Genomic DNA, 27,819 nt, shown 5'->3' with positions numbered 1-27,819 from the left:
GGAAAAGAGTTTCAAAAATGTTAGAAGACCATTTAACAAAGCTGAAAAACAATTTTTTTATACAATCTCATTAGCATTATTGCAGTATAGGATAGTATCTCTGGAGCAGCTCACACAGCCCATAACTGGCAAAAACAGCTGTTAAGGTAGAAATGAGGGTAAGAAATGGGGTTCAAATGAAGCACCCAAAACTCTCTGGAGGGTGTCTGCCCAAAGACAAACATTTACATGTAAAAAAGGAAGATGACAAAACCACTGGATTAAACAGTAACCAGGGAATTACCAAAAGAGTTTTCAAACAAAGAAGTAGGCAACTTGAAAAGAAATCAGAAGTCAGAGACCTTGCAAAGGAAGCAGCAGCAGCATTTAAACCTGGCTTGACATTGCTGAAAGTCACCTCACAGTGTCCCAACCCTTGCCCACGCAGGACAGAGCAGCCATGGGGTGGTGTGAGCAGCTGCACTCTGGTGAGTGGGGTGACACCACAGGGTGCAATACTCAAGGTGACAGTGCAGGGACCACACCTCGATTGTGCAAGCATGAGCCCAAGGGTGCTTTCTCAGCAGTGTATGCATCAGCAAGGTGTTGGGAGTGGCAGAGGTGCACTCAAAGACAGTATACTCATCTCCCACAGGAAGGTTGTGCACAGAGGGGAACCCAACTTCTTATAGTGGTTGTAAATACGTTGCCAAAAGAAACAGTAAAACAAAAGTGCTTCCATTTTTTAATATCTTTCAAAACATTTATTATGGGGCTTTTTCACCAATAACTGAAGAAAAAATTGTGCTTAAAATTTTAATTTTAAAGTCAATAACTATTATTATTATACCATAGAATCATAGCAAGTTTGGAAGAGACCTCAAAAGGTCATCTAGTCCAACCCCCCTGCCATGGGCAGGGACATCTTCCACTAGATCAGGTTGCTCAAAGCCCCATCCAGCCTGACCTTGAGCACTTCCAGTGATGGGGCATCCACAATTTCTCTGGGCAACTTGTTCCAGTGTCTCACCACCCTTGTCATATAAAATTTCTTCCTTATGTCCAATCTAAACCTACTTTCTTCCAGTTCAAAACCATTGCCCTTTGTCCTGTCACTACAGGCCTTGGTAAAAAGCCTCTCTCCATCTTTCTTATAAGCTCCTTCTATATGTTTAAAGGCCACAGTCAGGTCTCCCTGGAGTCTTCTCTTCTCCAGGCCGAACAACACCAACTCTCTCAGCCTTTCTTCGTGACAGGTGTTCCAGCCCTCTGATCATTTCTGTGTCCCTCCTCTGAACCCACTCTAACAGGCCCATGTCTTTCTTGTGCTGGGGACCCCAAAACAGGACGCAGTACTCCAGATGGCGTCTCACAAGAGTGGAGTAGAGGCAGGGAGAATCACTTCCCTCGACCTGCTGGTCATGCTTCTTTTGATGCAGCCCAGGATACAATTGGTTTTCTGGGCTGTGAGTGCACATTGCTGGCTAACATCCAATTTTTCATCCACCAGTATCCCCAAGTCCTTCTCCCCAGGGTTACTCTCAATCATCCTCCAGTCTATATTGATACTGGGGATTTCCCTGAGCCAGGTGCAGGACCTTATACTTGGCCTTGTTGAATTTCATGAGGTTCACATGGGCCCACTCCTCAAGCCTGTCAGGGTCCCTCTGGATGGCATCCCTTCCCTCTAGTGAATCAACTGCACCACTCAGCTTGGTGTGATCTGCAAACTTGTTGAGGGTGCACTCAATCCCACTATGTCATTGATATAGATATTGGTGCCAGTATGGACCCTTGAGGAACACCACTTGTTACTGGTTTCCACTTGGACATTGAGCCATTGACTATAACACTTTGGACATGACCATCTATCCAGTTTCTTATCCATCTAACAGTCCATCCATCAAAACCATCTCTTTCCAACTTAGCAGCAAGAATGTTTTGGGAGACCGTATCACAGGTCTTACAGAAGTCCAGGTAGATGACATCTGTAGTTCTTCCCTTGTCCATTGATACAGTTACTCCACTGTAGAAGGCCACTAGATTAGTCAGGCACATTTTGCCCTTTGTGAAGCCATGTGGGCTCTCTAATCACCTCCTTGTCTTCCATATGTTTTGACATGTCTTCTAGGAGGATCTGTTTCATGATCTTACTGAGTATGGAGGTGAGGTTGCCTGGTCAGTAGCTCCTAGGGTCCTCCTTTTTACCTTTTTTTAAAATGGGTGTCTTGTTTCCCTTTTCCCAGTTACTGGGGACTTTGCCTGACTGCCATGACTTTTCAAATACGACGGAGAGTGGCTTAGCAACTGCATCAGCCAATTCCCTCAGGACCCTGGGATGCATCTTGTCCCATCGACTTGTGTATGTTCAGCTTCCTCAGGTGGTCTCAAACATGATCTTCACTTATGATGGGAGAGGCTTCATTCCCACAATCCTTGCCTTGAGGTTCAGGGGCTTGAGAGATGTGGGAAGAGAGATTACCTTTGAAAACTGAGGCAAAAAGATTGTTGAGTACCTCAGCCTTCTCCATGTTAGTTGTCACTAGTTTTCCTGTCTTATTTACCAAGGGGGAGTACATTTTCTTCTTCCTTTTCTGCCCAACGTACCTGTAGAAGCCCTTATTATTATTCTTCACATCCCTTGCCAAATTCAGCTCCAACTGTGCCTTAGCTTTCCTAATCCCATCCCTGCACATCCTGGCAGCCTCTATATTCTTTCCAGGACACACGTCCCTGTGCATTTCCTTCTTACACTTTAGTTTGACCAAAAGGTTCTTACTCAGCCATGTTGGTCTCCTGCCTTCCTTGCCCAATTTCTTACACGTGGTTATCAAGAGCTCTTGCATTCCAAGAATAATGTCCTTAAAGAGCTGCCAGCTCTGTTCAGCTCATATTCTGGTGAACAGATGAAACAAGATATACTGTTAAAATAACACACACACAAGATGACAGGACTGTTCTATTTTCTTTCAAGGTTAAATTTTTTTACACAGACAACCTGTTCTTTGTTCAGAATTTTTTTTGTAACAGAGAAGTACATAGGGATTAAGCCTCTGACTTGCCTTCAAATCCAGTAATAATACCAATAAATCCCCTTGGATTGCTTTGGAAATTTAGCACCTAACCTTATGTCATTAAAAACTGAGCCGTGAAATAGCTGGTATCTGAATTGCAGCCAAATACTCATATTTTACAAGTTTATACTATTACAAGATATATATCAAAAATCCTCAAATTGCTCCAAGGTTGTAATTTCTCCTCTCAAAGTAAATGAATTTGAATGAAACTGAAATGAAAGATTTTTCTTCATTTACTGAGCAAGCCTGATTTGATGACACCTGTCACTCCAAAACCTAAAGTACGCTATTAAAGTATGCTGTTAGAAGCAAGAAAGCAAGCAACCTAGCAAGCAAAATAAAACTTATACAAAAGACTCTTAATATAAGCTGGCTGATGCTAGTGAGGAAAAAAATGTATTTACAGAGTTTTGGTAGGCATTGCCTAGTAACTAAAGAAATGTCTGATTGAGTTGCTAAGATTTTGAGCACCTGATTTTAAAGAAAATATCTTTTACTTTATTTTTCTGACATACTATTTAATAACAATACCTATTAATGTTCTGTGTTTTAAAATTATTACATTTTTTATGGTATTCTATTCTCTGGACATAAAAAACATCTTTTACAATAAGTCACACAAATTTGCATGTATGTATTTGACATTGGGCCATATGTACTTCATCTGGATCTGCCATTTTACCTCATAATCATTACTAAAGTAAAAAAAAAAAAAAAATAATCCAAGTACCACCAACATTGACAGCTCTTTTGTACTCTAAAAGGAATTTTGCAATGTGGAAATATACTGCTCTCAAATACATTTTAGCACAGATCGGTTTTGTCTGCTAAGATATTCAGTTATCTTCATTTGAGAGACTTCTTGAAATATAGAGAATACTGAATTAAAATGAGCTGAGTGCATTCTGCATGTGACATCTCTACAGAAATGGAAATAACTAATTATTTGTTTGAGAGAATTAATCATGCTTGACAGGAACAACCGATAGTAATTCATTTCGTTTCCAAATTCATCTAGTAAATGAGGCTAATATTACCTTCCTTAGTAACAAAACAAAACATTTAATATGTTTGGCTTAGGATTTATCGCTAGTGAGCCTAGACTAAAATAACTTCTACACTTGGAAACCTGAAGAATAATTGTAGAAAAACTTGACACATGATCCTATTAAAACACTGAAAATATAAAAGCCATGATAGCAATTGAACACACTATTTTAACAGGAAAATTTGTTTTTCCAGGTTATATTTCTACATAATGTACTTCTATATTTGATTACTGTAAAAGAAAAATGAGCGCCCAATGGAAGTGGTAACATTTATATTTACTGTATTGTGTATTAATCCAATGAAAGTGTTTTGTCACAAGATTTCATTTGCACTGCTACAGGTGGGGATATGAGTCTGTATTTGTTGCAGGAAATACATTATTAACTCCAAAAACATTTTTATCTTCAATTTATGGCTCTTTTACCCTATTAAAATACTTTCCAAATACTGTTGTACTATCTAAATGCCCTGCTCCTCTCTGTGGATTGCAGTAGCTGTTGCTATCTAGCTTGGCATCACTTCTGATGTGTGATTAGGCATCCTTATTGGCCTAATTATGCAGATGCGGAGCAGCTTTTGTGTAAATCCTTAAGGTCTGACTGAATCCAATGGACTGCAGGACCTGAGGGAGTTGTCCTTTCTGGTGTGCTACCACACACATACATGCACACACATACACCTTCTATAGACAGTCAACTGCCCATGGATTAGCAAATAGCAGTGCCTTTACTGACAGCATGACATAAGTGTGAACAACAGAAATGGCCTGGTCCTGCCCTCACTTGCTGCCTGGTCAAAGCCTGCTAGCAAATCTCACCACCCCCCAAGGCACATACACAAGAATGGGTCCCGTCAGTGTCTGGCTGGGATCTCTAGTCTGTCCCTCCAGTATCCAGCCCTCAGACCCTTGGTCTCTGGACCATGCAGCTGTGGTCTCTCTGACAACTCAGACACCTCAGCTTCAGGAGAATTAGTCCTCTCTTGTATGTTTATGCCAGCAAACATGTGGCATCAATTCACACTTCTGCTGAAGCAAGGAGACAGTTGCTCATTTATCAACATTAGAGATAGACCAAGTTCAAATACAGGAAGAATCATCAGATCTCAGAAAAGTTCCTGAAATGGTTCCCAATTCTACTAATTTTCTGCTATCGATCACTATCCTATAAATCAGCCAAGCCCATAAATATAGCTGGGCCCATCAACTGCTGAAGGGATCTCACTGTAGATGCAAGGATCTCACTAGAAATCCATTTGGCCACCCTATTTGCTATTCAGACTTGGTTATCACCTACTCTTCTGTCAGCATTGCTCCAGATGGTGAACTTTGGGCATATTCTCTGAACTGGCCAGCTACAGCCTGGCTTGTACGCAAGGTTACTAGAGGGTCTAGGGCTGTAGGAGTCCTTGTCTGTGGCAATATGCAATTTTATCGCGCTTCATTCTTTCAAAATCTTCTCTCACTTGCAGGACACGCTTTCATTTAACAGCTATGCAGTCATGCTACCTCTAACAATATTATCTTCACTTGCCATATCCTTTTCCCTCCCCTTTCTGTTTCACTTGCTGCCTGTTATCATCAGCTGTCTCACTGACAGAATGGATAGCAGAAGAGATTAAACGCAGACTGTACACTTGAGCTCCTACTCCATCTGCCTGCACTGCAAACATGGTGGGGAAAATCGTAGTAAGGTAGACTGCACAAATAATCCATGTCCATTTATTGCATATTTCAAATCATGCAACTTTCTTATTTCATAACTTGCTTTTGAGTGGGCTTGTAAAAGAAGAGGGGTTTTTTTGTTGGGTTTTTTTCCTAAGTGCTCTGTACTTCAGTCAACATAACAGATCCCTGTTAAGGGGTTAGCTGGTTCTAACTCCTCCCAAGAATCATGGAGAGCACTTCTGAAGGCACATTGTTAATAAAAACATGTTTTTCCTCCTCTCCAGTAGCAGCTGAAGTATATTAAAGCCAGCTACTTAAAAAAAGTGATAGCTAAATCTCAGCTGTACCCTAGGGGATCTGTATTTCCAATAGAGCTGTATCTTCAAAATACTGTATTCTAAAATTTCAGTTCAGGAAGTTTGAATGGACTTTATACTTTCCAGAGATCATCCTTCCCATCACAAATAGTAGAGATCATATTACTTTAGGTACAGTGAGGTCCCACAGGAATAAAATATGATCAAAGACTTTTTTCTTTTATATTTCCTTTCTGTGGCAAATAAGGAGTAAATGTGAACTGAACATTTGGTTTGCCTGAGGCAAGCTTATGAACACAGCTCCACTCTTTTTGCAGCTTATATTGTCTTCTGTTTGGATTTGATAACTCTTCGAAATAAGCCTAGGTTCCCTTCTCTAGTGTAACCGTCAGCTTCTGTAGTGATCCCCTCTGAACTGGTTCCTTTCAACAAAATGATACGGCACAATTGCACACAACTGTGTATGTTCTTGGGAGAAATAATGAGGGTGTGCTTCAAAGAAAAAGAGCCAATTCTAACATAGAAATAATTATTTTGTATTCAGTCTGTTAACATTTAGACTCTAATAATTCTACTTAAGTAGCAGGAAAAAAATCATAATCTTCCATATTAATTATCATGTCATAATACGCTCTAAAACTTTTCTCTTTCGTACAGAATAGAAGAAAAGATTGTCAGTTTATTTTTGTCTGTCTAGAGCTTAACTTTCTTTACACCAAACTTTACACTAAATATTTTAAATGTATAGTAAATCCTCACCCTTGTATGGAATGCAAGATATCTTTTAAAAGGCTTAACCTGGCTGTATTTTCAGCTTGATATCCAATGGAAGTTGAGCTAGGAATGAAGTTTTAATTAACTGATGCTGCTGAAGACCTGTAACATTGATCACAAGGTGGTTTTTTGCTTTGTTTTGGGGGATTTTTTTGCAAGGTGAAGAGTCATGGGAGGGTGTTCAATTTTATAAAAGAACAAAGAAAGGGAAAATTATTTGAGAAAAAAAGGAAACTCTGGAGGCATGTCCTGTGTGAGGCTTTTCTTTGCATTACTAAAATACTGCATTTATGGCTATACACACACACACACATATATATATACACATAGCTATAAGTACTTAAATTGTAATATGTCATTATAGAATTATGTCTCAATACAGAAATATTTGATTTATTATATAAACAGAAATACTAAAAGAAAATTTAATTCATAACATATAATATTAGAAACTGAAGATAACTTTTTGTCTATCTACAAACTAGATAACTAGTTTGTATCTATCTCAAAGGCAACAGAAATCTACTTGTAGGGATTCAGCAGTTTGCAATTCACTAATATTACACCAAGTAAACACGTCTTATCCCAAAGAAACCTTTCATATTTTGTATTTTTTTCTCAAAATATGTTTCAGTATAATTGTTCCATGCTGGGCCAAGTAGCATTTCATGTTTTAATTTCTTTGTGAATTAATTTCTATTTTCAGTTCATATACTGTCCAACATTGTGAATTTCTATGGCATTACTTATATATTAATAGTGAGAATTAGTGATGACAGTTTATGACACTGTTGTCATAAAGAAGTGCAAAGTCCTGCACCTGGGGAGGAACAACCCCTGGCACTAGTATATGTTGAGGGCCACCCAGCTGGAAAGCACCTTGGCAGAAAAAGCCCTGGGGGTCCTGGTGGACACCAAGTTGAACATGAGCTAGAGATGCACCTTTGCTGCAAAGAAGGCTAACGGTGTCCTGGACTGCATTAGACAAAGTATTGCCAGCAGGTTGAGGGAGGTGATCCTTCCCCTCTACTCAGCACTGGTGACGCCACACCTGGAGTACTGTGGCCAGATCTGGGCTCCCCAGTACAAGAGAGACATGGACATACTTCAAAGAGTCCAACAAAGGGTGACAAAGGTGACAAAGGGACTGGAGCATCTCTCCTATGAGGAAAGGCTGAGAGATCTGGAACTGTTTGTGGCCTAGAGAAGAGAAGGCTCGGGGGGGATATCATCAGTGTAGATAAATAACTGAAGGGAGAGTGCGAAGAGGACGGAGCCAGGCTCTGTTTAGTGCTGCCCAGTGAGGACCAGAGGCAATAGGCACAAAGTGAAACACGGAAGGTGCTGTCTGAACATCAGGAAATGATTTTTTACTCTGAGGATGACCAAGCACTGGCACAGGTTGCCTAGGGATGTTGTGGAGTCTCCCTCCTTTATATTTTTTTATATATGTTTATATAAATAGGTACAGAAGTGTTACACATTATAACAAGGTAAACATATAAACTTCAAAAGCTGTCTGGACATGGTCCTGGGCAACTGGGTCTAGGTGGCCCTGCTTGAGAGGGGGGTTGGACCAGATGACCTCTAGAGGTCCCTTCCAACCTCAACTGTTCTGTGATTTTGTGATTCCATGACATCTTTCCTCTATCCTCTATTGTATATCTTTCTTTTTTAATTCAAATACTATTTTTTTGATTCAAGACTAAAGATCCTGTGAAGCTGACAACATTCAAGTTGCTTTCAGAAAAGCAAAGGCATTCGTATGTATGCTTGCATTCAGCTAAGCTGAGAGAGTGGCAAGATATAATGTGGGTGTGATTTCTTTTTTTCAGAGAACAAAGTAAATGCCAACATATACTTCAAAGGAGATTTAGGATGTTACAAGCTATGTCTTTGATTCATCCACCAGTTTTGGAGCAGTTTATCCCCAAGTTGTGAAATACAATAAAGACTGAGGTGTAACTCATAACATGGGGATGGGAAGCAGCGGTACAGCTCAATGGCAATCTCAGACAGTGAAGGGAGCATGACTGTTTGCTACAGAAAGAGTTATGCAATAAGGTTGTGAAATTTAGTCTCTACTGGGAGGCGCTAAGGAGATTTACCAAAATGCAAAAAGCATCAGTCTCATGCAGGAGCGGTTCCCTGTGTAAATTATAGAAAATACAATTTGTAGTGCCATTTTTTAATGCAATTAGTGCAAAAGAAGAGGAGTGACTGATGAACAAGGAATGTATAGATTAACAAAAAGGTGGATGACATGACAGTATTGATGGCATTTTCAGAAATGGAGAATTTATTCAGTTCATTGTATCATTTTAATTAACCAGGTTTCAGCTGGATAATTACGAATGTGAATCAAATTGTACAAATGTTTTGTGAATGGAGAATTCCAATTACAAATAAAGAATAAAATTTAGAATATGCAGGGCTTTGAGGGTGGAGGGATGCTAAAATCCACAACAGCGTTGTGAGGTTTTGGGTTTTTTTGTGTCATTTTCCTTTAATATATGCAGTTTAAAAATTATTTGGTTGTTTTATCTTCAATTTAAGATTAAGCTTTGTGTCTTAAAATAAGACAACTATTTCTATATATGTGTTCATAGAACTGTATTTTAATTGTGGACAAAAATAATTATTATAAACACTATATATATATATCTCATAAAAATAGGTGTGTACAGTACAGTACAGTAAAATAAAAAATGTTAATTTTTTTCTTTTTCAACTGCTCTGATTTCAACAGCATCTTCTGACGGGTTTTTTTAATCTCAAAAAATGCTCAGCAACCTCAATGAAAGTATTAAAAATAAAAATAAATAAATAAATAATATAATAATAATAATATACTCTGAAGAAATTTACAATTAGCATCCCCAGAATTAATTGACAGTTATCACAGATTGTATGACTGACTACAAAAATAGAGAACTGGAACCTGTGAAGCTAGAGGATCTTTCTATCTAATTTTTAGTATTATCTGGAAAGCATAGATAAAGCAACATGAGAATGAACTGCTATTTTTCTGCATAGTTATAGTCATACTGGTCCAGTTGCTTCCAACCCTTTCAGTAAGTGAGGGAAGCTCACTGAATTGGCTGCTTTTCTCTAATTTAACAAATCACTTGGTGAATTCATGTAGTACATATTAAGCCTTATGATTTTACTGTATATTATTGATTTATATTCTAACATTGGGGGATACTCAGTACAGACCTGCTGAAACTGTACTTTATATGTTAAGTATGTGCCAAAAAGTAGTTGTAAGTTACAATAGCTCATGGTTTAAAGACATGAACTCAAAAGAATGATAGGGCATTTCTTTAGATGATAGGGCTTTACCATTAAAGTGTATCAGGTAATAGTAGAGTTTATCCCTATTAGGTGGTTAAATATATGACTAAAAACAGGTGCTGTTCCTGTATTCTGTAAATGTCTTCTATGTCACTGAGTTTCTATTTTAGCAACTGTTTACTTAGTTTTGAAATTGCAACTATTTCACACAATCTTCCATCACTGAAAAGAGATAGATCTCCAGTTATGACAACAGTTTTGACCCTGAGGACAGTGGGCCCTAACTGGTAAAACTATGAAGGAAATCCAAAAAATGAATAATAGCTTTTAAAAATAAAAATAATTTGTTTCTAGAGATAAGTATCTCAAGGCCTACTAAACATTGACATTAATAGTAGTTTCTCTTTAAAGGTCCGGTCCCTAATATCTACCAAGTAACAAAGTACTAGATTTCAGAATTGTGACATTTATTCATGAAATAAATTATTATTGACCTAAGATAACATTTCGCTGGGATCAATGCCTTCTCATTGGAGAGAATTTTTTCAGCGTGAAAGCAATCAGCTATTACAATAAACCTCTCAAATAATGTTTAGAATTCAGGAAAAGTCAAAATGTTTCTGAGGGAAGAAAAAGTCTGTGATTAATAATTGCAAGTTGCTTATTCACCTCACCAGTAGGCTTAGAACCTCATACCTTTCCATGTTACCCTCAAAATGAAGGAGTATGCAAACAACCATTAAGAAACATGGCAGTAATAATTTTTAGTGCAGGACAATGGTTATCGTTGTTGTGGTTGTCCTAAGACTGAAAAAGGCTGGTAGAGTTCTTCTTTAGCTTGGACTCTGCAGGGCAGAATTCTTCTCATTCTGCCAGCCACTTCCATGCAACTCATAGCAGTTTGAAACATCCTGGAAATTATATTTGCTCCCAGATTATTCGAGGTCATTTTCAAGTTTCTCTTCATTCTGCTTTGTAAAAATCAGAAGCAACATAGTAAGGAAGAGTAATTTGCGAAATTAAAGCCTGGGGTTAAAAAAACAATAAAAAGCAACAACAAGAAGTTGAGAGTCTCTCTTTTATAGGAGAACAGGTAGCGAGGAGAGGATATGTACTTTTTCCTATTTCTTGAGGTGTACAAAAAGCAAGGCATTTTGATGGGAAAATTTTCCAAACTCTGCTCTTTTGGGGTAATCCTCCAAGATCTATATTTGTACTGGAAAGGGAAGTACTGTGAAACATAAGTCTAATGCTCCATCAGGATTGCAAACAAAAGATATATGGTCATGTCAAAATGCTCTGCAGTGACTGTGACACAGACAGGAGTGCACATATAGTAATAATTCTTTTGTCACTTGTGATTTTCTTTAACCGAGTAGGTGGGAACTTCAGTCTTCTTGATGGTTCAACGAATGGAAAGTTCAAATTCATGCCACAAAGGCTAGAAGACTGTATGCCCAGCCTTCAGATTTTCTCCTAATTGGGACTTCATACAGTATCTTTCTGTTTTCACAGCAGAAGAGAGACACTTCATCTTCTGCATACCAGCCCGAACTGCTACGTTGAGCACACTTGTTAGGAAGTACTGCTCCACACTGTGCCTGCTTATCATCCTTTCTCTCCATGTTGTTCGTACCACAACTTTGTTTAACATGTATCAGAAAAATCTTCATATGACAGGTTTTTTGACTTGGTATCTTCATCATTCCTTTTGTAGCAGTTATTTCTGGTCATTACTGTAGGAGGCAATAATGATTTTTTCAGCACCTTTTACCTTACTGATGTGCGTGGTTTACCAGCATCACCATAGGTCACTCACATCATGTAAACTGAACTATTTGTATACTGAAACAACATGAATCAACTGGTGAATTAAAAATAATATTATAGAATATACAGGATAGGATGTTATATTCTGCTTTAGTTTAAAGTGCTAAGAAGAAAAGACAGTAGGTTTGCAAGATAATACCTTATGAAATATTTTTAAATCAATATAATCTAAAAAAATACTGTGAAATGTACATTATTATATTTAGTGGCAATGTTTTACAGAATGTTTGCATAGAAATAGTAAGCTTAAGTAAGTATAAGAAATAAAAGCCCAGCCTTCTGAGACTTGGATTACAATATATCTTGTTAAGGTTGTTCACCCACTACTTTTACAGATAAATTGTAATGAGGAGATGAGGGAGAAAACTTGTAGTCATGACAGTGAGACCAGCTGAACTTTCATGGGTTTCACTATCTTAGTGACTGTTTAATTACAAATTCTTTCAATAAGTATATAGCAATGAGATGAAAAAAAAAAAAAATCCAGAAGGACCAAATGTACTGAAAATATGCCAAATCCTTCACTTCAGAATAATCTTATTTTACAAATCCCTAGAAAAAAATCAGTGGCAATTCAGACCTTACAGAACTTAAGCCTGCCTGTGGTAGTCTTGCATTTCTCAATAACATCCACAGGCCCTTTAGAAGTTGTTGACAAACCTCTGGAAGTCCACAATCCCAAGTTTGCATGAAGAGGTATGAAATGAGATAGCATATCCTTTTACACCACACTTTAATATGGTCTAGTACAGCAAGTCTCTTCTACCCTCAGCCTTTCTTGCTGCATGCATCAGTGGCTTTCCCTAAAAGACTCTTGATTTCCACAGAAACAATGAAGGAAAAAATATTGCAGCTTTACAGTTTGCTAAGCATTTCTAAAAATGTGATATATATGTGATTTATATTTGTCTGTATCTTTATACATATATAAATAAGATATACCTGCAATTTCTATGGCTACCCTTTGCATTTTAAAAACAGTAATAATAGCATTTATTATTGTTATTATTTTGAAAAAGTAAGAGGTCCATTATTAAATGAAGATAAAATCTTGATCAGAAGTATGTAGCCATAGAAATGAATTCTAACAATGCCAAAAAAAGATTCATTAATTTCCAAATCTAGGAAGAAATCTTAAAAGTATTAGTATTTGTTTTCCTAGTTACTTTATAAAATTTGAAATATTTGAGAAAATAAAACTTTATTTTTGTATGTGATAGTCTGCTTATGTGCATTTCCAACTTACTGCAGATGCAAAGAAGATATATAGATTAGCCAAGAACTATCCTGAGATATACACATGGCATAAATTTAAGGAAAAACAAACAAACAAACAAACAAGCAAACAAACAAACAAAAATTGCTTATTCAAACAAACTTAAGAAAAAAGAGGTAAAGAAAAAAATATCAGGCTGATATTAAAGCAAGAAATAGAAACACTGTCCAGTTTTGAAATGATTACAAAATACCAGAAGTAACATAAGCAAGTAGGTTTGTTGCAGATTGTGTACAAGATTTTAGAATCACATTAAATGACATTAAATTACTTTGTAGAGTCAAGTGCTTAATGGACGTGAGACACCAAAATTAATGTTAAACATGAAAGCCTGTGAAACTTTAATTCACTGTTTTAGTACCCTTGTGGTTTTGCATTAAAACGCTGTCTTTGCTTAGTTAATTGACTATATTTCTTCAGACAGATCCCAACATATCAGAGAAGATGGAAGTGTAGTATTCACTTAAAAATTAACAATTCATTATTTACTTTTTGTCACACTGATTAATGTTTAATATAATTTCATAGAAATTTTTCCAGTCCCAATTTCCCATAGAAATTTTTCAAAAACTAAATCGCAAATTTTGTCCTGAGTTTTTCTGTGGCCTTCATCACCATATGATTAGAATCTATTAACATATTTTAACAACACTCATGTATCCTCTTGAAACAGCATTAATCTCATCTTACAGAGTGGAAACTGAGCTGCAGAAAGATTACATTCCTGAGTTTCTACTCACTTTGGGTGAGATTGAATAGAAACAGGATATTTTTTTTTCAGCACATTTGTGATTATTTAGTAGCGAATGCATCAATGCTGCAGCTTTCAGCAGTTATAGCAGTGAATGGTCAGGATTCAGACCTGAAAGACTCTTCCAGAAAAGGGAGAACACTATACGAAGGACAATCGATTAAGAAAAGTCTGGAGTGACTTGCTTCATATGTGGGCAAAGGAAGACAGAATACAAATCACTAAGGCAGCAAAGCATTACCCATGGCAACTCATGGGCATGCACAACCTCTCTGGGCAACCTGTTCCAATGTTTGACCATCCTTGCAGTAAAAAAAATTTTTCTTATGTTTAAGTGGAATCCCTCATATTTCACTTTATGCCCCTTGCATTTTGTCCTGTCACTGAGCACCACTGAGAACAGCTTAGCTCTGTCTTCTTTAGTCCCCCCCATCAACTATTCATACACATTGATAAGACCCCCCTGAGCCTTCTCTTCTCCAGGATAATCAGTCCCAGCTCTCTCAGCCTCTCCTCATGTGACAAATGCTCCAGTCCCTAATGATCTTAGTGTCCCTTTGCTGGATCTGCTCCAATATGTCCATGTCTTCATTGCACTGGGGAGCCCAGACCTGGACCCAGCACTCCAGATGTGTCTCACCAGGGCTGAGCAGAGGAGAAGGAGCACCTCTCATCCTGCTGGTAATGCTTTTCTTTATGCAGCCCAGGGTGCTGTTGGTCTTGTGTGTTGCAGGGGCATTGCTGATGACTTATGTCCTTATGATCTTAGCGCTTCCAGCATCAACAAGTAACATCAGGATCCCATGGATAACAACCTCCTTTATTCTGTGAGAACAGCCTTCAAGAAAGAAAAAAACAAAAAAAACCCACGTCTGGTCCATTGACAATTCCAGAAAAATAGCTGAGAAACGTGGTGCCCTATTTAATGTGGAATCACTTTCTTTCCTAAGTAAATTACAGTTGTGTAAGCATGAGGAGGTGTAGCTTATCACCCCAATTGAAGATTATATCTTTTAATATTTGCATGTACAGAACTCAGCTTTGAAGTTTCCACAAGTTCTACTAAAAAATAAAATGTTGTTCTTAAAACTAGCATCACTAGCAACTGAAAAGTTCAAAAGAAACTGATTTTGAAACATTTCATGTGGTACACAAAGTTTAAGTAAAACCTGGGCTGAAACTATTTGTGCTTATGACAGAGTAGCTGTATACAACGTGTGAATTCGGTTTCCATGGCTCTACAAGGGCTGTTAGTTTTCTGGGCTGTTGGTTGGCTATGGCTGCTGCATCAACAAGTGGCTCTTATTGATTCTTTAGTAAGTGATTGGGACATTGCCTGTTCCAAACTCTAAGTCTCTGGTGAGTCTCCTCTGTACTTTTATCCTCTGATTATCCAAACCAAGAAAATCTTTTAATGCTGGAAGACAGAGCTGATCTTTCTGTCTACCTGCCCATTTCCTAGCAGTGAAAATCAGGGTGAACAGTAACCGTGCAGATCTCCTTCTCTGTGTGAGCTGGAAGTGAGTTTTTGAACCCCAGGTGCTAGGAAGTGCTCCACAGCCCTACAGTTGCACAGTACTGACATCTTTATATCACCTTAAGAAAATATCTAATTTCTTTTCAATTCAGTTGCTCCCTTTGTAACATGGACAAAGCATGGGTATATTATTCTCAACCTCATATATCTCTGCTTCAAAAAAAGGATTAGCATCTTGTTGGCTTTCCCATTTCCTTCAGTCCCCCTGGATGGAAAAATAAGGTGTTTAAATATAAATGGTCCATACCATATTGAACTATGCAGCAATTTTTCAATGTTTTCAGTGGACTTGAACGTGCTAGAAATTGTCTTGAATCTTAATCTGCAACAATACTCCAGAAAAATAATTCATTTATAGGATTACTAGATAACAATGAGTATCATCCATGTACATAATGGACATAATACATTAAAGGGGGCTTATGAAAAAGATGGTGGCAAACTTTTTATCAGGGCCTGTTGCGACAAGACAAGGGGGAATGGCTTTAAACTAAAGGGGGGTAGATTTAGACTAGGTATAAGGAAGAAATTTTTTACGCTGGGGGTGGTGAAACACTGGCACAGGCTGCCCAGAGAGGTGGTGGATGCCCCATCCCTGGAAACCTTCAAGGTCAGACTGGATGGGGCTTTGAGCAAACTGATCTAGTTGAAGATGTCCCTGCCCACGGCAGGGGGGTTGGACTAGATGACTTTTAGAGGTCCCTTCCAACCCAAACTATTCTATGATTCTATGATCATATAATGACATAAGCAGCTCCTAAGAGCTAATGGTGGTCTGAGTGATGTATATGGTGAGTGTTTACACATACACATCTACCATTTAGTAAAATTTTCAGATTTAAAAAAAAACAAAAACAGAAACCCCTGCCATAAATACTGCTTTATTCTAAATAAATTATTTATTTTTAATATAATATCAGTCTGTATATAGGGGGGGCACTACCATAATGTTGCTGCTTAACAAATAAAACTTTATTATTTTTATTTGCTTCTGTCAAGGTGAAGATAAAATTTCCCTTTTAAATGGGCATTTTCTACCTTTTAGGACTTTAGTATTTGTGAAGGTCTGATTTATATTAAAGAAACTTTGAAGATGTACAGCTGAAACGATTGTTTCTTTTTTAGTGTATGTCTCTCAAAGTATCTCCTTCAAACAGACCTGAGGCAGGGATGTAGGTGTATTCCTCTGTGATCTGAGATTTCTTTTCCAGTTGCTATGTCTGAAAGCTTTGATGCACCATCTATTGGGAAATCCTCAGACTAATCAAACTGCAGTCTGGAAAGCTGACTTCTTTTTTTGTGTTTGTTTAATAGGAGTTCAAATAACTTTAATAATGACAGAAAAGTGATAATTTCAGAAATGTAATTAATTAAGAAAATTCTTTCCAAATTAACCTTGTTAAAATTGTCAAGATTCTTTAAAAAGACTTTGTGATACTTATAATACTGTGGAGAAGAGAAAAAGCAACAAATACATGAAAATCCATTTTTTTCAATTCCAGCCACAAAATTACAGGAAATTAAAATGGCAAAATTGTATGCAAAAATTTATTTACAATTCTGTTTGTAAATAAGCATCAATGATTCATTTCCAGCATGACTCAATGACAAGTGATCATAGAATCATGGAATCATAGAATTATAGAATGGTTTGGGTTGGAAAGGACCTTTAAAGATCATATAGTCCAACCCCCCTGCCATGGGCAGGAATATCTTTCACTAGACCAGGTTGCTCAAAGCCCCATCCAACCTGACCTTGAACACTTCCAGGGATGGAGCATCCACAACTTCTCTGGGCAACCTGTGCCAGTGTCTCACTACCCTCATAGTAAGGAGTTTCTTCCTTATGTCCAATCTAAATCTACCCTCTTTTAGTTTAAAACTATTGTCCCTTGTCGTATCACTACAGGCCCTGGTAAAAAGTAACATCAGGATCCCATGGACAGCAACCTCCTTTATTCTGAGAGGACAACCTTCAAGAAAAAAAACAAACAGCAGTTCAGTCCACTGATGACTCAAGAAAAGTAGTTGAGAAACCTAGTGCCATATTTAGAATAGAATAGAATAGAATAGAATAGAATAGAATAGAATAGAATAGAATAGAATAGAATATTTCAGTTGGAAGGGACCTACAACAACCAACCAAACAAAACCTACAACAGTCGACTGTCTGACCAATTCAGGGCTGACCAAGTTGAAGCATGTTATTAAGGGCATTGTTCAAATACCTCTTAAACGCTGACAGCCTTGGGGCATCGACCATCTCTCTAGGAAGCCTGTTCCACTGTTTGACCACCCTCTTATTAAAAAAATACTCCTTAATATCAAGTCTGAACCTGCCCTGGTGCAGCCTTGAACCATTCCCATGTATCCTATCACTGGATACCAGGGAGAAGAGATCAGCACCTCCCTCTCCACTTCCCCTCCTCAGGAAGCTGTAGAGAGCAATGAGGTCCCCCCTCAGCCTCCTTTTCTCCAAACTAGACAAACCCAAAGTCCTTAGCCGCTCCCCATAGGACATTCCTTCCAGCCCTTTCACAGCTTTGTTGCCCTTCTCTGGATGCATTCAAGGACCTTCACATCGTTTTTAAATTGTGGGGCCCAGAACTGCACACATACTCAAGGTGAGGCCGCGCCAATGCTGAATACAGTGGGATAATCACCTCTTTTGACTGGCTGGTTATGCCGTGTTTGATGCACCCCAGGACACAGTTTGCCCTCTTGGCTGCCAGGGCACGCTGCTGACTCATACTGAGCCTGCTGTCGACCAGAACCCCCAGGTCCCTTTCTGCAGGGCTGCTCTCCAGCCGCTCCTCTCCCAATTTATACTTGTGCCCGGCGTTACTCCATCCTAGGTGCAGAATCTGGCATTTTGACTTGTTAAATTTCATCCTGTTAGTCATAGCCAAATGCTCCAATCTATCTAGATCCCTCTGCAAGGCCTCTTGTCCCTCAAGAAAGTCAACAGCACCTCCCAGTTTGGTATCATCAGCAAACCTGCTAATGGTGCATTCAACTCCTGCATCCACATTTCATGTGGAATCACGTGAAAAACATGAAAAACAGTTTCCCATCATAAGGAGTTTTTAATAAATTAGAGAAATAGTTTCTATACTAATATTGATATCCATCTAAGAAGCTTATGATTTTTACAGGTTTGTGTAAAGAAATCTTAAAATTTGCACTAGTATTTCTGAATATATTTGGGTTTCAGTGATCCAAGATCTTGGGTCATGCCTGCAATACTCAATAAGAGCAGGAAACTGATGAAATGTCTTCTGTGGCTCAGTGAATGATCTAATCTATGCACAGTATAGGTGGAATTCTCACTAAACTTTAGTCATCTAAACATCAATCAAGTCTAAACTAGTCACCTAGTCTTTTTTATCAGCAAAGGAAGGACCCTCAGAGAATGATGCAGCTACCCTCCCATAATTCAGCTCCACACAGTAACAAAAAATGCCTAATATCAAGCTCTGACTCAGCAGCATGTTCTCATAACAAGCTCATAGCAAACCTAATAGGTAAGGACTGGAGTCTTGGCACTTTGCAAAGTTAAGACACAGTGTGAGACTTATGGTATATTACTAGTAGCAGCTGGCCATACTGTTTTTGCTGGATCACTGTCCAAAAAGATGAATCAAAATTTCTGTAATTACAAGCTACACTTTGTTAATTTTTCTTTTAAAGAAATACAAAACAAATTCTTATTTAACTATTACACTCACTAGTCTGTGTGATTAATATACATCTAAATCACCATGACAGTATTAAAATGAAAAATTTAGTAACAGTTTAGACAAAAATCATCTGTCTCATTCCTCTGCCAGTAAAGGAGCTGGTATTAAACTCAAACAAGATCAGACCCACGTGACTTTGTTATAGATTCATTGCAGTAAAGCACACAGACCTTTCAATAGGTATTGATTTGTATCCTCAGCAACAGAATATGGTGAAAAATAAAGACATCTATGAAAGGAATGGATATATTGACACTGTGCAGGTTATTAAACACCATCAGCAGAAATCAAACCATGGATTACAAATTTGGTCAATTTTACCCTCCCAATGAATCCCAGATGTATTGACGCTGTGCAGGTTATTAAACACCATCAGCAGAAATCAAACCATGGATTACAAATTTAGTCAGTTTTACCCCAATGAATCAAGGAAAGTGGGGATCATTTGGATGACAGTGCAACATCCTGTTTATCCCCACGACAGGACAGACTACTTTACTTTTAATTGTGATGCTCACTGGCAGAAGCTAAGATTTTCTGTCCCAACTTTATTAATCTAAGTCAGGTCTCACCATTAAAAGGGGGAAAAATAATGAATCATAAGCCATATCTGACACAAACCTGAGTCATCAGTGTAAATTAGGAGTCTACAAGAGTCCTTAACATAGACTAAGAAGTGCCCACAAGAGTGCACCTGTTTATCAGACCTGAAATGCTGGTTTCAGCAGGGATAGAGTTAATTTCCTTCCTAGTAGCTGGTACAGTGCTGTGTTTTGGATTTAGGGTGAGAACAAAGCTGATAACATACCAACGTTTTAGTTGTTGCTAGGTAATGCTTACACTAGTCAAGGACTTTTCAACTTCCCATGCTCTACCGACTGAGAAGGCTGGAGGTGCACAAGAAGCTGGGAGGGGGGCACAGCCAGGACAGCTGACCCAAACTGAACAAAGGGATATTCCATACCATGTGATGTCATGCTCAGCATATAAAGCTGGGGGAAGAAGAGGAAGGGGGGGACGTTCGGAGTGATGGTGTTTGTCTTCCTGAGTAACCATTACATGTGATGGAGCCCTGCTTTCCTGGAGATGGCTGAACACCTGCCTGCCGATGGGAAGGAGTGAATGAATTCCTTGTTTTACTTTGCTTGTGTGCACAGCTTTTGCTTTACCTATTAAACTGTCTTTATTTCAACCCACGAGTTTTCTCACTTTTACCCTTCTGATTCTCTCCCCCATCCCACTGAGGGGGAGTGAGCGAGCGGCTGCGTGGTGCTTAGCTGCCGGTTGGGGTTAAACCACAACAGCCCATTACAGCCTTATGTTGTGGATTAAACCAGTGGGCAGCTAGGCACCACACAGCCACGTGCTGACTTCCCCCCCAACTCCCAGTGGGGCAGAGGAAGAAGAAAGTAAGAATAAAAGCAAGAAAACTTGGAGGCGAAGATAAAACAAAACAAAACAAATGTTTATTATGTGAAGGATAAGTGGAAAATAAGAAAACAAAACAAAACAAATTATGTAAAGGCAATCATTCACCACCTCCCACGGGTATATCGATGCCCAGCCAGTTCCTGAGCAAAAGATGACTAACTCTCCTAAGATCCCTTCTTTTCCCTTTTATTGCTGAGCATGTCGTTATATGGCATGGAATATCTCTTTGGTTAGTTCGAGTCATCCATCCAGTTGTGTCCCCTGCCAGCCTATTGCTCACCCCTCAGTCTATTCTCAGAGTGAGAAACAGAGGACTTGATGCTATGCAAACGCTTCAGCAAAAGCTAGCAAAATCTAAAACACAGCACCATATAAGTCACTATAAAGAAAATTAACTCTATTCTAGCCCAGCCCAGCACGCCTTACTACCACTGCACAATGTATCCCTGTTAGTTTTTGCTCTCTTTCTCTGCAAATGTTTTCTCTGCGAATGTGTGGGGGGAAAGGAAGAAGAAGGAATTATATTATTCTTGGACAAATGCAGAAGCGAGCAAGGCTGGATCAGATTTCTTTTTTTACTCAGGCCAAAGCACGTCCCTCCTTATCCAGCTGTACAACCCCCCAAAAAGGGTGTTGAACAAGATTATATTCTTCACAGTAAAGTGAATGCCCATCAGTATCAAAGAATAAATTTCCGTTCAAAGAATAAAGACATGAAGACACATATAAAGCAATATTAAAAAGGCTCACAAAAATTAGATAATGATGAATTAAAAAAAAAAAAACAGGTCCATATATCAGTAGTATGTTTGCTGTAAAAAGGAGATGAGGTTAACGGGGTAGCACTGAAAGAATATAAAAATGAATAGTTTTAACATTAGATAATTGATCTGAGGGTGGTGACTCAGGACACTCAGATTTTTGGAAGCTTCTGGAAGCACAGACTTGGGTTCTGATATTGACTGGGTCCATTTAGTGCATTATTTAGTAGGACCATTTCTTTGTGTGGTGTTTTAGAGTGGATGGTAAGCTTTATCGAAGTGTTTGTTACTTAGAACTCTTGATATAAGGTCAGTGATTTTTATTAGGAAATATCAGGTAAGTGTTGATGTTTTAAGAATTGCCCCGACTTACAATAGTTTGAAACCCTTCAATTGCTAAAAGCAGAAATTACTGAAGAGTCAGTTTAACCGTAATACTGCATACATATGCAAAGACAAAAATCGTATAATAAGCTGATCAGTGAACACTGTAAGGTGCTTTACTGGCAAATTTGTTATTTGTAAGAGTTCATTTCTAGCAATTTTACCAGTGTATTAGACTCACTGGACAATTGTTTGCTTTTTTTTTGATCCGGGCACACTATTGAAGCTACAATGAACTTTATGAAATGCTGCCGTGTGGCCTCTCCAATGAGACATAATTGTATGGTTGCACAAGAAATGCATGGGATTAAAGATTAATAGATAAAATAAGCCTCAAATTCATCCCAATTAAATTAAGTACTTAAGAATACAACCAGGCCCCCTTACTTAGCCGTCCCACAAATTCCATTGAAATTCAGAACAAGACAGAAATGAGAAAATCCTCCTTTATGCAAAAGTTTTTAGACTTTCTGCTATGGGTTTTTTTGTGGGTTTTGGGTTTTGGGTTTTTTTAGTTTAAAAGCCTTTTTGGTAATTTTGGAGTGCTTCTCTAAGAAAAAAATCTAGACAGATCTGTTTCAAAGCTTCAGCTAACTAAGGGTCCCATTGAAATCACTCAAGGCAGTGTCACTACTCTGGAATATATGAATCTGGCCACCTGGAAAGGTTCAGAAGAACAATGATTATTATGCCCAAACAGACTCGGCTTACCCGTAGGTTGGCCAGCCATCTAAATGGACCCTATCATGGATTTCTGCAACTCAGACTTATATAGCAGGAAAAAAAGCTAAGTTTCAGTTATCCGAGGTTATAGTCAGAAGAAGAGGTCACCTAGGGTAAAAAGTAAGAATCTATGACCTGCTGTAATGTCAGCTGAGATGACCAAATTCTGCCGAGCAGTGTAAAAGTCTGGATAACCTTTCATGAACTTACAGTATATTTTCCTTGGAACAGAGATAAATGTTTGTTCACAGCACTCCATGCGTCATTTTACTGCTAAAGAAAAAAGGCACCCAGAAGAAAAGTTCATGAGGAAGTATTATCAAACATAGTAGCAAAATCCTCTGCAGGAGTATTAATCCATCCCAGAAGTCATATGTTCTTGTCAAAGTACAATTATAATGTTTAATCCTTCTTTTGTCTCCTCAGTGAATGTCACTATTGGGGAAATGTATGTCCAGCAATGTCAAAGTCACCATAGTAGTCTACACAGGGAACATTTATCTTTTCTTTTCAGATGTTCAGTGAACTGCAGCAGCATTAAATCCACATTTACATGTAGGGCTATGCCCAGGATGATCAGGAACTCACAGGGACTGTATTCAATTTTTACTCCTTATTAAAGGAGAATGTGCTTCTCTACAGAGATAAAGGGTCTGAAGGACAAAGGTAATAAAATGTAAAATTAAGAAAATTTATGTGGCAGCAAATGAAGGGAGATGAGGACAGAGCTGCAGGGAACTCTTCCACTGCAGTTGCACTGGTTTCACTATTTTTGATTTTGAAAATATGATCTATTTGTGAGCTATTCTCCTATGGAGTGTAGTTCTTTCTGAGTACTTGCTAAGCATAATACATATAGAAGGGAGAGGGAAATCCACAAAATAAACATCATAACTGAAGATCAAGTATTCGTGGTGAGGAGCATATTATGCTAGCAGTTGCCTTACTTGCTTCAGTACAACTTTGGGATGACATGTAGGCACTGTTCTGTTTTCTCTGAGTCACACAGAGTTATAGTATTCTTATCTGACTTTGCCAATTTTTTTTATTTTTTGTGTGTGCTGTTCCTGAGTTCATTAATCTTCAGATTTTATGTGATATAGATACAACATCTTATCTCAGGCAGTCAGAGAAGGAAAACAACCACCACCAACAAAAACCCCAAAAATGTTTACAAGTTTTATTTGCCTTCTTAATTGTGAGTTCGGAGGCTCTGGAATTTGCACAGCTGTTGTCAAGTTAATCAAACTACTGTATGTTCTGTATATGTGAACTCAGAAGATTGAATGTAGCGTTATAAAAATATTGCCAGTTATTAAGTACCTGCTGAACAAGATGTTTTAGAGTTATATATCTGAATTAAAAGGTTTCCAAGACACTTCAAATTAATATAGAATTGTAAATATATGTTTTTTCATAGTAGGTGTTAATCTGTCAGTTTATTTACGAAACAAAAGGCCAAGAAGAAAAAAAATCTATCTTTAGATGAAGCCTGGTATCATAGAATTGAAATCAATGATTTGCCCAGATAAGCAAGAGTTGGTGTTTGTGGATGGTCTCAGAACATCTTCCAAAGAATTGTGTTCAGTTGTTTCTAGGAATAAAGACAATAAAATTGAAGATTTCCCTTAAAAAAATTTATGACAGAAATATTGGCTGTAACTTGACGGAATTTGTGTAAGAAAATCATGTAAGAAATAGACACAGTGCATCCATCTTTAAATACTTAAGACTTTCTGTGCTAGATCATATAAGGATGCCTATTAGGAGTCATGACAAATTAATCAGAACAGGTTTATGGCCATACTCATCACACAGTGTATGTTAGTGCATGGTATCCCTCAAAGTTGACACAAGGAGTCATGTAAGACTACCTTGGAACTACATCTACAGCTATTCAAGTTTCAGCCAGGAACTTAGAATGAGTATCATCCATATCCTTATTTATATATATGTATAAAGAGTAGTTGTATACAAAACAAACATACATCTATAAAAATTGCATTTAAATATTTTGTAAATCTATACAATAAAAGTGGGACTCATCTCACCAAAATTTAACTAGGAAAATATATTTATGAAATCTGAAATACTTGGCATTGATCTAAAGTATAGGCAAATATAAGCATGTTTTTTCTCATATACCCTTGCATCCAACTTAGAAACAAGTATTTTTATGATCTGCATTTGAATTCTGCAAACACATTACTTCTTTACTTTTTTTTATCTTAACATTTTGCTGTTAGGCTGGGTTTCAGGGATATTAGCAAATCCCAAATAATTCCAGACCAGTGTCTGAATTAACAACATTTCTGACATTTTAGCCTTTTCAGAGAGTGTTCATCTGACCAATAGTTCAAGGTCCTACTGAAGGCATAACAAGGAGAAGTTCCTGTGTTATGTTGCACAAGTTTTTCAGGGTTCTGGTCTTGTGAAGCTCCATGGTATTACAGCAATGGGGAGAATGCCTGAGACTATTACAGGAACCGTACAGAAGTTGTATGTCTGCTTTTCAGGCAGCTTCACATAACAACTTTCTCATCTCTTTATTATGGATGAGTAGCCATGCTTTAAATCCTCCCCTGCTGGTTGTCAGCTTAATTCTCCAAGTGAATACTTAACCATATGGTAACCATAGTCTAAACTGAAACTCCAAAGAGGGCCAAAACTTTTAAACTGAAAAATTTAGTTTCCAAATAGTCTCTCCTTTCTTGAATAAAATAATAATATCCTGATTCTTCAGAACCTATGTGGGACTTACACCTTTGCATCTTCTAGGTTTTCACTTGTAAGTTCTAAACATCGTAATTTATTTCCTCTTTCTTCCCAATAGGATTAATTTTTGTTCCTTGCATTACTGTCTCTATCAATGCAGAGTTTCTCCATAAAGGATTCTGCCTTTTTCTGTCTCTCTTACAGCAAGAAAAAAGGACTGTTTTGATCCCTTCTCTAACAAAGAGATACCACACAATGTCCCTGTTATGGAAATGTAATAATTTTACGCTCATTTTTTTTTAAAAGTATATATCTACTATTTTAAATACTCTATTTTCACGCAATAAACTTTGTTGCTATGGCAAAATTTTTCATTAGGAGTACTTGCCCTCCAAGTGGAGCAGCTGAGCCATTCATTGCTTGGAAGAGGAAGTAACATCAAGGACAGAGCAATACTGGGTACAACTCATATCACTACAGAAACATGAGTTTACAAATTATTGTACAGAAAATTCCAGTTGTCATTATCTTACTGTATTAACATTTCTGGAGACTAATTTTATGACTGTCAGTTTTCATTACTGTAAATGACTCTGAAATCAGAAGCTGCTCTGAGTCAAGAGATTCGCTATCAAATTTAACTGATTTCATTATTAAAGGTAGCCATTATATTGTTTTAAAATTTGAACCTTAGGATAAAAGTTGACATTTCATGCAGTATTCATCTCACTTAAGTTTAGTTGTCTACTGCACAGCTGTGTGTATCAGAGCTATTTAATTAAGCTCCCTTTATGAACAGTAAAGAGGAAGAATTCTAGTATTATTCCTCTTTCCTTAATTATCTAAATTAATTCACTTAATGCAACAAACCACCCTCAGACAGCCTTCAGACATGGCTAGATCCTATGAAATATTCTTATTACTTCTTCCTTTTCAGCCTAAAACAGTAATTTGCTTTGAAGAATATAGTTTCCCTCCATGCCTTAACATTGATGAAGTTAAAGTGAAACACTAGAGAACAGAACAGGACAGGAAGGGAGAGTTACTGTGGAATAGAGAGTGTCAGAGGAAAATATAAGTAGGAGGAATTTGAATACAGGAACTTTACCTTTAGTGGTAAAGAAGGATTGAAGTAATGGAAGACAAGACCTAAGGGAGGGAAGGACAGGGATAATGAACACAAGACTGAGAAAGACTGTGAAAAGGGGTGATCTGCTGAGGGTTGTGTAGAGAGTGAAAAGAAAAAGTCATTGAATAAAATAATTTAAGTTAATTTGTTTGCATAGTCATTTTTCTTTTTCTTCTTCAATACGGGTCTCACCATAGAATTGTAAAAATGGCAAGCACACATAGCAATGCAACTTTTCATTTACATTTTAAAATACTTAATTTATTATATTAATTCCTTAAATCTTTTTTTGTCTTAAAAAAACAGAACTCCATGGCTGACACGTGTAAAAGGTCTAAAAAAAGAATGATTTTTTTTAATATACAACTAAAAATCACCACATTTCCTGATAGTCCACTGTAGCTCCTATAATGCTTTCTCTACTGTCTATACTCAAAACAATGTTTCAGGAAGACTCAGAAAGCCTTAAAAAAAAGGCTGTGCAGAAAGAATTTTGTTTTTCTGAGATTTGCTATGGTTTGCACAAAAGTATCTAGTAACTGTTCTGATGCTAAGACTTCTGTTTGATCCATCAGACCCACTCTCAGGCCAAAAATATGAGCCATTTGATTCTTCTTCTACTGTGGTAGTACCAGAATACCCCTATCTGATAGCTTACTATTCATTTTAAGAAACCGGTCTTGAAGTTCTGAAAATACAAACTCATCTTTATGGTCTTATGAGTTTTTACATAAGCATATTTATTGAAAAGATTCTGATCAAACTTAACATACCCAGCTCATATTCACATACAGGACAAGTAGTGAGCTTGTCTTACTCAAGTCACATTTTTCTTTTGTTGGTTTGAGTCAACTGACTGAAATGAGATGAAAATTCCATGTATTGTGTATTTCATGCATCAGAAGCCTTTTCAACATTTATTATTAACTTTGATAGCAAAGGCTATCATAACTATGCCACAATACTTCTCTTGTATTAAGGTTTAAAATCCTTCAGCATTTATCTTACATTGTTGGCATTTTTAAAATAATTTCTGCTTAAATGAAATGCAATACTTTCTGCTTTTTTGATCCAATAGTTTATGAAACCATTGTGAGCATTACAGTGTTCTGTCCCTTGAAATCAACATGCACTTGACCTGCTACTGATTTTTTTTTTTTTTTCCATTTGAAATGGTAATTGTTATTGCTAGCATTAATTTCATTAAAGTTAAATTGGTACATATGTTTTACCACATTTTGGAAAGTAAAGCACAAGTGTAAAAGATGACATAATTGAAGTGTAAAAGATGACGTAATTGAAGCTATACAAGATTCTCATATGTGTATTATACCAACTTGAACCAAGCAATATCTTCTTAATGCTACTGGAGAATTTCACAC

The sequence above is a fragment of the Aptenodytes patagonicus genome, chromosome 1 (assembly GCF_965638725.1).
Source record: "Aptenodytes patagonicus chromosome 1, bAptPat1.pri.cur, whole genome shotgun sequence".
NCBI lineage: Eukaryota > Metazoa > Chordata > Aves > Sphenisciformes > Spheniscidae > Aptenodytes > Aptenodytes patagonicus.
Note: the sequence above shows the minus strand (reverse complement) of the source record.